The sequence below is a fragment of the Choloepus didactylus genome, chromosome 1 (assembly GCF_015220235.1).
Source record: "Choloepus didactylus isolate mChoDid1 chromosome 1, mChoDid1.pri, whole genome shotgun sequence".
Lineage (NCBI taxonomy): Eukaryota > Metazoa > Chordata > Mammalia > Pilosa > Megalonychidae > Choloepus > Choloepus didactylus.
Window position 1 is genome coordinate 33,877,764 of NC_051307.1, and position 15,112 is coordinate 33,892,875.

A 15,112-nucleotide genomic window follows, 5' to 3' on the forward strand; every position below is an offset into this window, starting at 1 on the left:
AGCACATAGAACCAGATAGTTTATGCTATAGGCTATGTGCTGCCTCTGATCCTCAGGGGGTATATGTAGAGCAGAGGCATTTTTTCAAAGTGCAAGGTCAACAGTGACATAGCAAGATGTCAGGGGATGTTGGGCAGTAGCTTATTGGTAAAAGCCTGAATAAAGCACATGGGAGGTGGTGTCAGGAGAGTGTCTGTTTTAATCACCTCCCATTCACCCCATGGGTGAGGCAAGGATTCCCATCTGTGGTGGTTTGGAGATATACACCCCAGAAAAACATGTTCTTAAAATTAATTCTTTCCTGTGGGAGTGAACTCATTATAAACAATTATCTTTTGAGGATGTTATGCCAGTTGAGGTGTGGTCCAGGATGGGCCTTAATCCTATTACTGGAGTCCTTTATAAGAGAATGAAATCCAGACACAGAGAGAGAGAAATCCACAGGAAGAAAGAAGCTGAAATTCAACAGAACCCAGAAGGGAATGAAGAGGTCAGGAGAGGCCACCATGTGCACTGACATGTGAGAGAAAAACCAAGGCCCAAGGATCACCAGCAGCCAACCCCAGAACACCAGTATTCATGAAGAAAGAATCAAGTTGATGATGGCTTGATTTTGATTTTCTTGTAGCCTTAAAAATGTGAGCCAAAAGAAAAAAATGAATTGCATTGTTTAACCCAATGCATTTCATGGTATTTGCTTGAGTAGCCTAGGAAACTAAAATATCATCTTAGTTAATCATGTAAAACATGACAGATGAGATTGAAAGCAGTTTATTGTCTCATTTAATCACAGCCCAGAGAAAGGAGGATACTGAACACCACACAGAGCCCCATGGGGGTGGCACTCAATAACAGAATGAACAACAGTGGCTGTGGGAAGCAAGTTTTGTAACATCAAGAGGGCAATGTGGTCCTCTGGTTCCCACAGAAAGATGTAATTGGCTTGTTTGAAAAATTCTGCAGGCTGACAAAGAACAGAAACCAGATACTCGGGGATAAGCAGGACTGCCTGGTTGCTTGATAAGGTGGGTTGTTTGGCTAGGGTAACTCATCCACAGGAGCAAAATGGAAGGGGAAATTTCTTATTAGCTCAGATGAAGCTCTCTCAATTTCACCAGATGTCCAGCAGCACATAATATTTGTGTTTTAAGGAACTTCATAAGGATAACCAAGTGCAGCAAGTACAAGTGACACCAGAGATGTAGAAAACAAACTGTATTAGTGCTCATAGGGCCTAGAACAGAGAGGAATGGCATGCCTCACAGCCTCACATGGTGAAACACATCAGGAGCATAAGGCTTAAGCAAGCAGGTGGAGAGCAAAAGGTTACCATGGACCAGGGCACTACACCTTTTAGTGTTTATAGGTGAAGCTGTAGTGGTTGGTCAAGCAAGAGTAGGGATTGAGGAATTTGTATTTGACTTTCATTGGTGCATAAACTCAAGTTGGGTGTGGGGTGATGTAGGTGGAATTGTTGATCTTGCATAAGCAGGTGTCAGGGGTGGTCCCAGAGGGAGTTGTATTAGGGTTCTCTAGGGAAACAGAATCAATGAGAGATATCTATGAATATAAGATTTATAAAAGTGTCTCACATAACTGTGGGTATGCATGAGTCCCAATTCCATAGAGCAGGCAGCAAACTAGCAACTCCAATGAAGATGTTTGGTGAGATCCTCAGGAAATGAAGTGGCAACTTCAATGAATGTGTTTGATGAACTCCTCAGGAAACAAACTGGGAACATCTACGAACTCCTCAGGAAATGCTTTGCTGGGCAGCTGAAGAAGAAGTGAATGTCCTCTGTCTTCCTTAAAAGTCTTCAACTGATTAATTGGATTAAATCCAGCTAACTGCATTCTCTCATTGTGGAAGACACACCCTTCGTTAACATCATTAGTCACAGCTGCAGCCAATCGACTGAAGATTTAATAAACCAGCCTGTTGTTTTACTAACCAGCCATAAACATCCATGCAGCAATGGTTAGGCCCGTGCTTGCTTGACCAGTTGAGTACTATCACCTGGCCAAGTTGACACATGAACCTAACCATCACAGTCCACCCCTTGTCAACTTGGCATTTATACACATCACCTAAAACCATACTTTATCTCTAAGTAGAGAACAATAACAGACATATTTCAACTAACAGTACTCCACTGTGTGGTGTACAACTGGAAATCCACTAAATCTCTCCATAGGATGCAAGTCCATGGGTGCCATTAACTCTTAAAATTGATTTCCTTTATCTTAAATATAGCAAAATGAACAATACAGCTTATACCATGTGATAAGGGGATAAGACAGAGAAGAAAGCAAAGATATTTGCTTTACAGACAAATACAAACATAATCATAACAAAACAAGAAGGAAATATTCATGCCATCATAGTCCTCATTTCTGTAACTGGTCACATAGCTGTAGTTCCTATTTATCACTACCTTTTTCCATTACCCGTTCCATGTTCCCTTTACCCTCAGTAAGCACTTCAGCTGGTTGTGGTTCTTTGCCTGGTGGGGTGACCCAAACCTCCATTCCTGAAGTTTCTTGGCCATTGGTAGTCCTGCCTGGATTGGGTTGTTGCAGTTTTCCATTGACTTTAATCACAGGGCATGGTAGTACTAAGATACACCCTAGAGGATCTCCTGTATTCTAGGAAAACTCTTCTTTACTTCCATTGTATAGTTGCAGTGCTGTTTCCCCTTGATAGTCAGGATCGATCACCCAAGCCAGTACAGTAATCCCCTTCCTTGCCTGTTGATTCAGATGCATAAGAAGCTCAAAGTGGCCAGCTGGCAGTCTTAACTTCCAGTTCAACGGGATTATTGTTCTGTTTCCTGGTGGAAGCACTCCTCCTTTTGGAACCAAGACCTGTAGACCCAGCAGAGCTTAAGCTTTCAGGGACAGGAAGCAAAAATTTCCCTAGTGGATCACTAGGAGTGATAGTGAGTGGTGCCACTCCTGTTTCCACCCCTGGATTCCTGGACCCATGAATCCTGGCTATGGGAGAAACAGCACCATAGAGCAGACACTGATTCAGAGCAAACAGCCTCCTGGAGATCACTGCCCCAGCCCTGAAAGGTATTGCCACCTAGTTGGCATGGTAATTGAGTCTTCAACAGGCCATTCCACCATTCTATCAACCCAGCTGCCTCTGGATGATGGGGAACATGGTAAGACCAGAGGAATCCATGCATATATGCCCATTCCCTCACTTCATTTGCTGTAAAATGGGTTCCTTGGTCTGAAGCAATGCTGTGTGGAATACCATGATGGTGGATAAGGCATTCTGTAAGTCCATAGATGGTAGTTTTGGCAGAAGCATTTCATGCAAGGAAGGCAAACCCATATCTGGAGTATGTGTCTGTTCCAGTAAGAACAAATCACTGCCCCTTCCATGATGGAAGTGGTCCAATGTAATCAACCTGCCACCAGGTAGCAGGCTGATCACCTCGGGGAATGGTGCCACATCAGGGACTGAGTATGGTTCTCTGCTGCTGGAAGATTGGGCACTCAGCAGTGGCTGTGGTCAAGTCAGCCTTGGTGAGTGGAAGTCCATGTTGCTGAGCCCATGCATAACCTCCATCCCTACCACCATGACCACTTTGTTCATGAGCTCATTGGGCAATGACACAAGTTGCTGGGAAAAGAGGCTGATTAGTATCCACCAAATGGGTCATTTTATCCACTTGGTTGTTACAATCTTCTGCTGAAGTCACCCTCTGGTGAGCATTCACATGGGACACAAATATCTTCATGTTGTTTGCCCTCTCAGAAAGGTCTATCCACATACCCCTTCCCCAGACTTCTTTGTCACCAATCTTCCAATCGCGTTCCTTCCAAGTCCCTGACCATCCAGCCAAACCACTAGCAACAGCCCAGGAATCAGTACACAGACGCACCTCTGGCCAGTTCTCCTTCCAAGCAAAGTGAACAACCAGGTGCACTGCTTGAAGTTCTGCCCACTGGGAGGATTTCACCTCACCACTGTCCTTCAGGATCATCTCAGAAAGGGGCTGCAGTGCTGCAGCTGTTCACTTTCAGGTGGTGCCTGCATATCATGCAGAGCCATCTGTAAACCAGGCCCAAGTTTTCTCATCCTCAGTCAACTGACTGTAAGGAACTCCCCAAGAGGCCATAGCTGTGGGCTGGGAGAGAAAGGGTAAGGTGGAAGGAGTGGGGGCCATGGGCATTTGGGCCACTTCCTCATGTAACTTACTAGTGCCTTCAGGACCTTCTTGAGCTCTATCTTATATATTCCATTTCCATTTTATGATGGAGTGTGGCTGTGCATGCCCACCTTTATGGTTTGGCAGGTCAGACAACACTCAGCTCATGATAGGTAACTCAGTTCTCACGGTAACTTGGTGGCCCATGGTTAAGTGCTCTGTCTCTGCTAAGGCCCAGTAGCAGGCCAATAGCTGTTTCTCAAATGGAGAGTAGTTATCTGCAGAGGATGGTAAAGATTTACTCCAAAATCATAAGGGCCTGCATTGTGATTCTACTATAGGAGTGAGCCAAAGGCTCCAAACAGCATCTCTATTTGCCACTGACACTTCCAGCACCATTGGGTCAGCTGGGTCATATAGCCCAAGTGGGAGAGCAGCTTGCACAGCAGCCTGGACCTGTTGCAGGGCCTCATCTTGTTCTGGTCCCCACTCAAAACTAGAAGCTTTTCTGGTCACTCAGTAAATGGGCTGGAGTAGCACACCCAAATGAGGAATATGTTGTCTCCAAAATCCAAAGAGGCCAACTAAGCATTGTGCCTCTTTTTTGGTCATAGGAGGGGCCAGATGCAACAGCTTATCCTTCAACTTAGAAGGGCTATCTCCACAGACCCCACACCACAGGACACCTAGAAATTTTACTGAGGTGGAAGGCCCCTGTATTTTTCTTGGATTTATCTCCCATCCTCTGCCATGCAAACACCTTACCAACACATCTAGAGTAGTTGTTACTTCTTGCTCACTAGGTCCAATCAACACAATATCATCAATATAATGGACCAGTGTGATGTCTTGTGGGAGGGAGAAATGATCAAGATCCCTGAAGACAATATTATGACATAGGGCTGGAGAGTTGATATAAACCTGAGGTAGCACAGTGAATGTAAACTGCTGGCCTTGCCAGCTGAATGCAAACTGTTTCTGGTGGTCCTTACAAACAGCTATGGAGAAAAAAGCATTTGCCAGATCAATAGCTGCATACCAGATACCAGGGTATGTATTGATTTGCTCAAGCAATGATACCACATCTGGAACAGCAGCTGCAATTGGAGTCACCACCTGGTTAAGCTTACAGTAATCCACTATCATCCTCCAGGAACCATCTGCTTTCTGCACAGGCCAAATAGGAGAGTTGAATGGGGATGTGGTGGAAATCACCACCTCTGCATCCTTCAAGTCCTTAAGGGTGGCATTAATCTCTGCAATCCCTCCAGGAATCCAACATTGCTTCTGGTTTTCTATTTTGCTAGGCAGGGGCAGTTCTAGTGGCTTCCACTCAGCCTTTCCCACCATAATAGCCCTCACTCCATGAGTCAGGGAACCAATGTGAGGATTCTGCCAGTTGCTGAGTATGTCTTTTCCAATTATGCATTCCAGCACTGGGGAAATAACCAGAGAATGGGTCCAGGAACCCACTGGACCCACTGTGAGATGGACCTAAGCTAAATCTCCATCAATCACCTGACCTCCATAAGCCCAAACTCTAATTGGTGGACCAGAGTGAAGTTTTGGGTCTCCTGGAATTAATGTCACTTCTGAACCAGTGTCTAATACTCCATGAAATATCTGACCATTTCCTTTTCTCCAGTGCACAGTTACCCTAGTAAAAGGCCATAGGTCCCCCTGGGAAAGACTGGGAGAAGATTAACAGTATAAATTTTTGGCATTGTAACAGTGTCCTTCCTCAAGGGTACCTGGCCTTCCCCTCATTCAAGGGGCTCTGGATCTGTAAACTGTCACAAGTCTGGGAATTGATTAAGGGCCTGCAGCTCTCTGTTTTTGTAATTCAAGGGAGACTTTTGTTCACTTGACCTAGGATTCTTCTGCTTATATAGTTCAAACAAGAATTTAGTCAATTGCCCGTCTATTTTGCTACTTGGTACTTCATGATCTACTAGCCAACACCATAAGTCTCTGTGAGTCAGATTATTTTATTTTATTGCTGCTTTGAGCTTTTTTTCCATTATGGTAGCCAAGCCCACCTTGTCTGTGGCAATTAACTGCAGCCACTTGGCTTCTGCTGACTCAGGATCTGATTATCCCCATTGTGTTTAAGGATTCCAGCTCAGTGACAGCACTTCCTACAGTAATATCTGACCTACAGAGAAGGGCAACTACAGAGCTCTTCAGGGATGATGGAGCTAGCCTCAAAAATTTATTCCTCACAGTCCTGGTAAAGGGCATGTTCTCTGGACATTCCAGGGGTGTGTGAGCAGGTCTTCCATGATAAATCCACTCTAACATTTCAATCTCTCTAAGCCTTTGAATCCTCTCCTCTACATTATACCAGGACAGTTCTGGCATTTCAGCCTCCTGTAGTGCCAGCCACCTTTTGATCCACATTTCAGCCAACCACCCAAACTGTTAATGCCTTTTCTAACCCCTTGAGCTAAAACATTGAATGCAGAATCTCTGCTTAGTGGGCCCATATCAGTAAATTCAGCCCGATCCAACCTTATATTCCTTCCATTATCCCACATCATTAATATCTATTCCCACACACATTCCCCTGATTTCTGTCTGTATAAGTTGGAAAACTCATACAGTTCTTTTGGAGTATAGCATACCTCTTCATGGGTCACACTTTGTATCTCACCCTTCAGGGTCTGTTGGGACTTTAGACTAGTTATAGGTCTTGAAGCAAAAACTGGTGGTGGGGGTGGGTTACAAAAAGAATTTAAAGTATCCCTCAAGCCATTTACCTCAGGACATTCTGTTGCATTTTCATCTCATAAAACAGGATTAATCTCTCCAGACAGAGAAGTGAGGGCTGCTTCCTCAGGGGAGGTGATTACAGGATTAGCAGGCACTGAAGGGTTAATCTATTTAGGTGGAGGTTGGATGGCAGGCTCCTTAGGGCAGACTGGAGGTGGGGAAGCTGTTTCCTCAGGACAGCCCTCTACAGGTAAATCTAACAATGAGTCAGCAGAATCCATGGTTCCAATGTCCTCACTGCCATTATGATCAATCCATATGTCCCCATCCCAAGTTTCAGGATCCCATTCCTTTCCAATCAATGCCTTTACTTTAACAGCAGACACCCTGAGAGGTTGAGATTTTAGTTTATGTTGTAAATCTGCCACACACAATGAGAGTCTGTGTCTGGTTTTCAGAAATCTCAAGTCTACAGACACAGGAAATAAGATTTTCTTTCAGGGCACACATAGAAACTTTTACATCTGTCATACAGCATTTATGTTTGAAATTTGAAGCCTTTGGCTCATCCCTTTCTCTTATAACTTTATCCAATGTATCTAAGAGCAGCCAGCCAACATCATTATACCTCTTAATTCTGCAAAACTCTGTGAAGGTTTCAAAAACACTGTCACCCAGAGCCTTGCTTTGTACAAGAGTATGATTAGGAGAATCAAATGTTGCTATTTTGCATATCTCCTTTGCCAACTAACACCATGGACTTTCAGTGCCCTTTTGATTACTGGAAATGGAGTCATTAGTGCCTCTGAATATAATCAGAGCAGAAAACAAATTGTAAAAGCCCATTTTAAGATTCTGTTTCTCAAGAATCACTCCTGGTACCAAGTTGTATTAGTTAGGGTTCTCTAGAGAAACAGAATCAATGAGAGATATCTATGAATGTAAGATTTACAAAAGTGTCACATGCAACTGTGGGTATGCATGAGTCCAGATTCCATAGGGTACACAGCAAACTAGCAACTCCAATGAAGATGTTTGGTGAGCCCCTCAGGAAATGAACTGGCAACTTCAATGAACATGTTTGATGAACTCCTCAGGAAATGAGCTGACAACTTTGACAAACTCCTCAGGAAATGCTTTGCTGGGCAGCCAAAGAAGAAGTGAAGGTCCTCTATCTGTCTCACTTAAAAGTCTTCAACTGATTGATTGGCTTATATCCAGCCAACTGCGTTCTCTCATTGAGGAAGACACACCCTTTGTTAACATCATCAGTCACAGCTGCAGCCAATTGACCGATGATTTAATAAACCAGCCTGTTGGTTTATTCACCAGCCATAAACATCCTCACAGCAATTGTTAGGCCAGTGCTTGCTTGACCAGACAGCTGGGTACCATCACCTGGCCAGGTTGACACATGAACCTAACCATCAAAGGACTTAAAGACCGGGTTAGAAATGCTGAGGCAGCAAGACTTGTCAAAAACTCCTATTTTCTTTTAATTCACTACAATATTGGGCCTTAATTTAAGACCTTACACCACAGCATCCAGTTTCGGTGGTCCCTGAAGGATCTCTAATTCATCCTTCTGCATAGTCCCACCCTGCCTGTGAGATACTCCCATCAGCACTCTTGTGCATGAAAGACTTTGGGCCCCTTATTGTGTGGCTCAGTCAGACATCACAGATGCCAAGCCCTAAATCTTCAACATTGAAAGCCAATTGCTTATCTTAATATCATATGGAAACCAAAATAACCATTCAAAAGAATTGTCTAAATGTATATATAAATAAATTGATGACTAAATGAACATATAACTATGGGACAGAATACATTGTTTTATATCAAACCATAAATATAAAGTGATTAATGAAACCACTTTAAATTGACAGGCACCTTAAATTTGGTAAAAGAATATACCTCTAATGGAAACAACAGTATTAGAGATGACAGGAAATGTACATTTATTTGATAAATGCATTTTCTAAATATCCAGCCATTAACTTTAGTAGTGTTTTATTTCTAATTTATAGGTATCATCTCTTTTGTAAACTATCCTTTTTCCTAAGAAGGGTTATTTTCAGTTGTGTTATTTTCCTCAGTGATGTTACTTCTGCATTGATATTAATGCAGCAGAACTCTCTGGCATTGACAGAGTCTGTTAAAATACCAAAAAAAAAAGGGAAAAGAAAGAGCAGAAATATGTTGAAATTTTTTTCATAGTTTTTGGAGTTTTTAGACTTTGGCAGAGCCTTCTAATTAACCATTCAAGCTCACAGAGGATTTCTTCCAGAAAATGGTACAACAATATGCTAACTTTCTGTTTAACCTGCTCAAATTCATTATCCTTCTTTAGTACAAAGCTCATATTAAATAAAAATTTAATGTAGTTTATGGACCTTATCCAGTGACTATAAGAAAGTTTTTAATATTAAAAGATTTTAAATGGAAAATATATCCATTGGCAGTTTTGAATACATCCCACATTACATTTATTGTTTTGTTTGCCATTGTTTCCAAAGCAAATTAATAAAAAAATGAAACAAAGAATCATTTCAAATGAAATACTTTAAGCATTTAGAACTTCATAGTTATTTTGTGCATCATAAAATTTAACCCTTTATTAACTTTAATTACTTTATTAATTTAATAATTAATAATTTAATTACTTTATTAAAATAAAGTAATGATTTTAAGAAAATCTTAAAATGATAGTTGTTCCTTAAGTGTTACAATTCACCTGGGTTAAGCAACTATTAATTTTTGTAGGAAAGAGACAGAGAGAGAGAGAGAGATCATCTACTAAATTTCTGGCACTGATGATAATGACCAGCACTCATGGAATTTACATATGTACATTACTCACATTTAGAGTTTTGGAGGAAGGCAAAATAAACAAGAAAAATATTAGCTAGTAACCAGCACTATGCAATAATTAAAATTGGGTGATGTGGAAGAGAGTGTCTAGAACCCTAGGGCCAGGGTAGGGGTAGGGAATGGGGAGTTAATGCTTATTTGATACAGAATTTCCATTTGGGAAGTTCTAGTTTGCTAATGCTGCTGGAATGCAAAACACCAGAAATGGATTGGCTTTTATAAAAGGGGGTTTATTTGGTTACACAGTTACAGTCTTAAGGCCATAAAGTGTCCAAGGTAAGTCATCAACAATTGGGTACCTTCACTGGAGGATGGCCAATGGCATCCGGAAAGCCTGTTAGCTGGGAAGGCACTGTGATTGGCATCTGCTCCAAGTTCTGGTTTCAAAATGGCTTTCTCCCAGGACATTCCTCTCTAGGCTGCAATTCCTCAAAAATGTCACTCTTAGTTGCTCTTGGGGCATTTGTCCTCTCTTAGCTTCTCTGGAGCAAAAGTCTGCTTTCAAGGGCTAGCTGCAAAATGTCTCTGTAAGCTGAAGCGCCTCTCTCAGTTCCAGTGCATTCTTCAAAGTGTCCCTCTTGGCTGTAGCTCCTCTTCAAAATGTCAGTCACAGCTGCACTGAGTTCCTTCTGTTTGTCAGCTCATTTATATGGCTCCAGTGATTTAATTTAGACCCACCCTGAATGGGTGGGGTAACACTTCCATGGAAATTATCCAATCAGAGTCATCACCCACAGCTGGGTGGGGCACATCCCAAAGAAACACTCAAAGAATTACAATCTAATCAACACTGATAATGTCTGCCCACACAAGATTACATCAAAGATAATGGCATTTGGGGGGACATAATACATTCAAACTGGCACATGGGATAATGGAAAAATTTTGATAATGGATGGTGGTGAGGGTAGCACAACATTGTGATTGTAATTAACACCACTGAACTATATATTTGAATATGGTTGAAAGGGTAAATTTTAGGTTGTGTTTATGTTGCTAGAATAAACACTTTTTTAAGAAACCACTTCTTCTGGTTTGCTAAAACTGCCAAAATGCAAAATACCAAAAGTGGATTAGCTTTTATAAAGAGGATTTATTAGGTTACAAATTTACAGTTCTAAGACCATAAAATTATCCAAACTAGAGCATCAGTAGGAGGATACCTTCACTAAGGAAAGGCTGATAGGGTCTGGAATACATTTGCTAACTGGGAAGGCATGTGGCTGGCATCTGCTGGTCCTTTGCTCCTGGGTTGCATTGCTTTCAGTTTCTGATTCCAGTGGCCTTCTCTTTAACCATCTGTGGGTTCTCACTTAGCTTCTCGGGACAAACTCTGGTCTTCATCTCTTAGCTTAGCAACTCCAAATGTCTGGTTTCAATGGCTGTCTCCAAAATGTCTCTGGGCATTCTCTCTCTAAGTGTCTCTATCTTCTGTCTTCAAAATATCTCTGCCTTTTATACTCTCATAGAGGATGCCAGTAAATTAAGACCCACCTTGAATGGGTGGAGTCACATCTCCAAGGAAATAATGTAATCAAAGGTTCCACCCACAACTGGGTGGGTCACATCTCCATAGAAACAACCTAGTCAAAATATCCCACCCACAATAAGTCTGCACCCACCACAGTGGATCAAAAGAACGTACTCTTTACTGGGGAACACAACAGTTTCAAACCAGCACACCACCATAGAACTGTACAAAACAAACAGTGAATCCCTAATGTAAAACTATGGACTATAGTTAATAGTACAATTATAATAATAGTCTTTCACCAATTGTAACAAAGCTATTATACTAATGTAAAGTGCTAATAATGTTAATAATTGGGGGAGGGTGTATATGGGAACTCTGCATTTTCTAAGTGATTTTTCTGTAAGCAAACAATTTCTCTAATAAAAAAAGTATTTTAAAAAATTGGTTAACATGCTAGAGAGTGTCCCTGTAGTGTGCTACCTAAGATTGGGTAGTTTTGGAAGACCACTCAGAAAAGTGGTATTTAAGGTTAATTCTGAATATCAAGAAAAGAATAAATAACAGGAAAGACAGCATTCCAGTATAAAAGCTCTAAAGCAAAAAATAATAAATGATTGAAAAAAATGAACAAATGAGTGAATGAATGAGTAAATGAATGAATAAATAAATAAATAAAAATTTTAAGTCCAATGTGGCTGACACATGGCATGCAAAATGGAAAGCAATATGAGATTAGTTGAAGAAGAAAGACAGGTAGGATCTAGATGAGTTTGCTAAACCAGGGTAAAGAGTGAATTTCATTCTAATTGTGATCAGAAGAGATTAGAAAGTAAGAAAAGGCATGCAAGAAAAATTAGCAGATGCAAAATGGTGGCATAGGAAATTTTGCAGATCTCTCCCTCCACCAAAAAAAAATGAATGAGCTGGAAAAAAAGACTGCAATTAACTAGGTGGTAACTCTGGAACCAGATTGAACATTTAGAACAACAAGAGCTCTAAATGAAGACAGAGATTGCTGAGAGCTCAGCTTTTGTATGGGAAAGCAGGAACCAGTCACTGCCCCTATTCCTCAGCCCTGCAGATGCAACTGTGCAAAAAGAGGTAGCTGTGGAAACCTGAGACAGAAAAGTGAAGTGGCTATGCTAATAGACTTTAAGTAAAAAACTGTTAGAAGGGACAAAGAAGAGCATTAGGTATTGTTAAAGAGTCAATTTAACAGGAGATATATATGCATCTAACAGCATATATATGCATCTAAGAAGCAAACACTGGCAGAATTGAAGGGAGAAATAGACAATTCTGCAATAGTACTTGGAAATTTCAATACACCACTTTAAAAACTAGAACATCTAGAGAGAAGATCAACAATGAAAGAGGACTTAACACTGCAAACACCATAAACCTACTAGATCTAACAGACATATAGAGAACACCTCACTAACAACAGAATACACATTCTTTTCAAGTGAACATGGATCACTCTTCAGGATAGACCATATGTTGGCTAACAAGAGAAGTCTCAATAAATTTAAAAAATATTGAAATCATACAAGGTAAACTTCTCCACAATGGAATGAAGCTAGAAGTCAATAACAGAAGAAAAATTTAAAAATTTACACATATGTGGAAATTAAGCACTCTCTTAACCAATGGGTTAAAGAAGAAATCAGAAGGGAAATTCAAAAATACTTGGAGAAAAAATGAAAAAGAAAACACCACTCTTCCAGTTTGTTAATGCTGCCATTATGCAAAATACCAGAAATGGGCTGGCTTTTATAAAGGAGGTTTACTTGGTTACACATTTACTGTCTTAAGGCCATGTAGATGTCCAAATTAAGGCATCAACACAAGTATACCTTCACCAAAGGAAGACCAATGGCATCCCAGAAAATCTCTGCTAGCTGGGCAGGCATATGGCAGGAATCTTCTGATCCCAGGTTGTGTTCCAGCTCCTCCCTCAGCTCCTGTACATTCTTCAAAATGTTGCTCTTGGGGCATTTGTCTTCTCTTAGTTTCTCAGGAGCAAACTCTGGGCTATCATCTGCCAAGCATCAGCAAAAGTCTGCTTTTAACAGCTGTCTCCAAACTCTCTCTCTTAGCTGCTCTCCAAAATGTCATTCTCAATTGCTCTGAGGCCCTTCTGTTTGTGAGCTCTTTTATAGGACTCCAGTGATTAAATTAAGACCCACCCTGAATGGGTGTGGCCCACACCTCCATGCAAATAATTCAATCAAATGTTTCACCCACAGTTGATTGAGTCACATCTCCATGAAAACACTCAATCAAAGGATTCCAACATAATATGTCTGCCCCCACAATATTGCATCAAATAACATGGCATTTTGGGGGACATAATACATCCAAACTGGCATAACCACATACCAAAATTTATGGGTTGCAGCAAAGGCTGTGCTCAAAGGGACAATTATGACCATGAACACCTATTTAAAAAAAAAAAAAAAAACTTAAATCAATAACTAACTTCACATCTTGAGGCACTAGAGAATAATAGCAAAGTAACCCCAAAGTTATTAGAAGGAAGGAAATAATTAATATTAGAATAGAGGAAAATGAGATAGAGAATTGACACTTAAGAGAATCAACAAACTAAATGTTTCTTTGAAAAAAGTCAACTAAATTGACAAACCTTTAGGTAGACTGACAAAGAAAAAAAGAGGAAAGACTCAAATAACTAAAATCAGAAATGAAAATGGTGAAATTACTAATGACCTTAAAGAAATAAAAATGATTATAAGAGAATAACATGAACAATTGTACACCGAAAAATTAGAAAACCCAGAAAAAAATGAAAAAATTCCTAGAAACACAAATTACCTAAACTGGCTGCTAGCGAAGACTTGGACATGCCCAGTGGCCAACTCCTAGCCCTCAACTACCATGCCTCCTTTTCTATTGCATGCAGATGTTTCAATATGTTTCCATTTCACAGTTAGGGGAGGTGCTGGGTATAATGGAGCACCCTGACCATACATACCTTAACCCATAAACCATGAACAAGCAGCCCATCTCCTTATCAGGGTGAGAAGTCACAGTGGCAGGACTTCTTCACCTTTGGTTGTATAAATACTTCACCCTTAGGCAACACACAATTTTCTTCCTCTCCCACATTACACAAAATGGCATATGCAGAGCTGCCATCCACCGACCCTGATCTGAACATGTGGCCTCCCTTAGAGGCTGGCCATGTTGGAATATCTTCCCTTGCTCTTTTGGATCCTTTGCTTTAAGTTTCTGTTGTGCCTGAGCCTGTGTTCCCATGACACACTCTATAGCAACTAGCTCAAGACTGAAGAAGAAATAAAAACCTTGTCAAACCTATAACAAGGTTATAGGTTATGGCTCCACTGGTGAATTCCACAAAAATTTAAAGAAGAATTAACACCAACACTTCCCAAACTCTTCCAAAGAATTCAAGATGAGGAAACACTTTCTAATTCATTCTATGAGGCCAGCATTATTACACTAATACTAAAGTCTGAAAAAAGATACCATAAGAAAAGAAAATTAGAGCCCAATTTCCCTTATGAATATATATGCCAAAATCTTCAACAAAATGCTAACAAACAAAATCTAACAGCATATTAAAAAGACTACACACCAGGACCAAGGAAGATATATCCCAGGAATGCAAGAATGGTTCAAGATATAAAACTCAATCAATGTAATACACTACATATAGAATGAAGGCAAAAAATAATGATTATCTCAATAGACACAGATAAGGCATTTGACAAAATCCAGCAACTTTTCTTGATGAAAACACTCAGAAAACTAAGAATAGAAGGAAGTTTCTCAACATTATAAAGGCCATTTATGAAAAATCTACAACTAACATACTCCGTGATGAAAAATTGAAAGCATTCCCCCT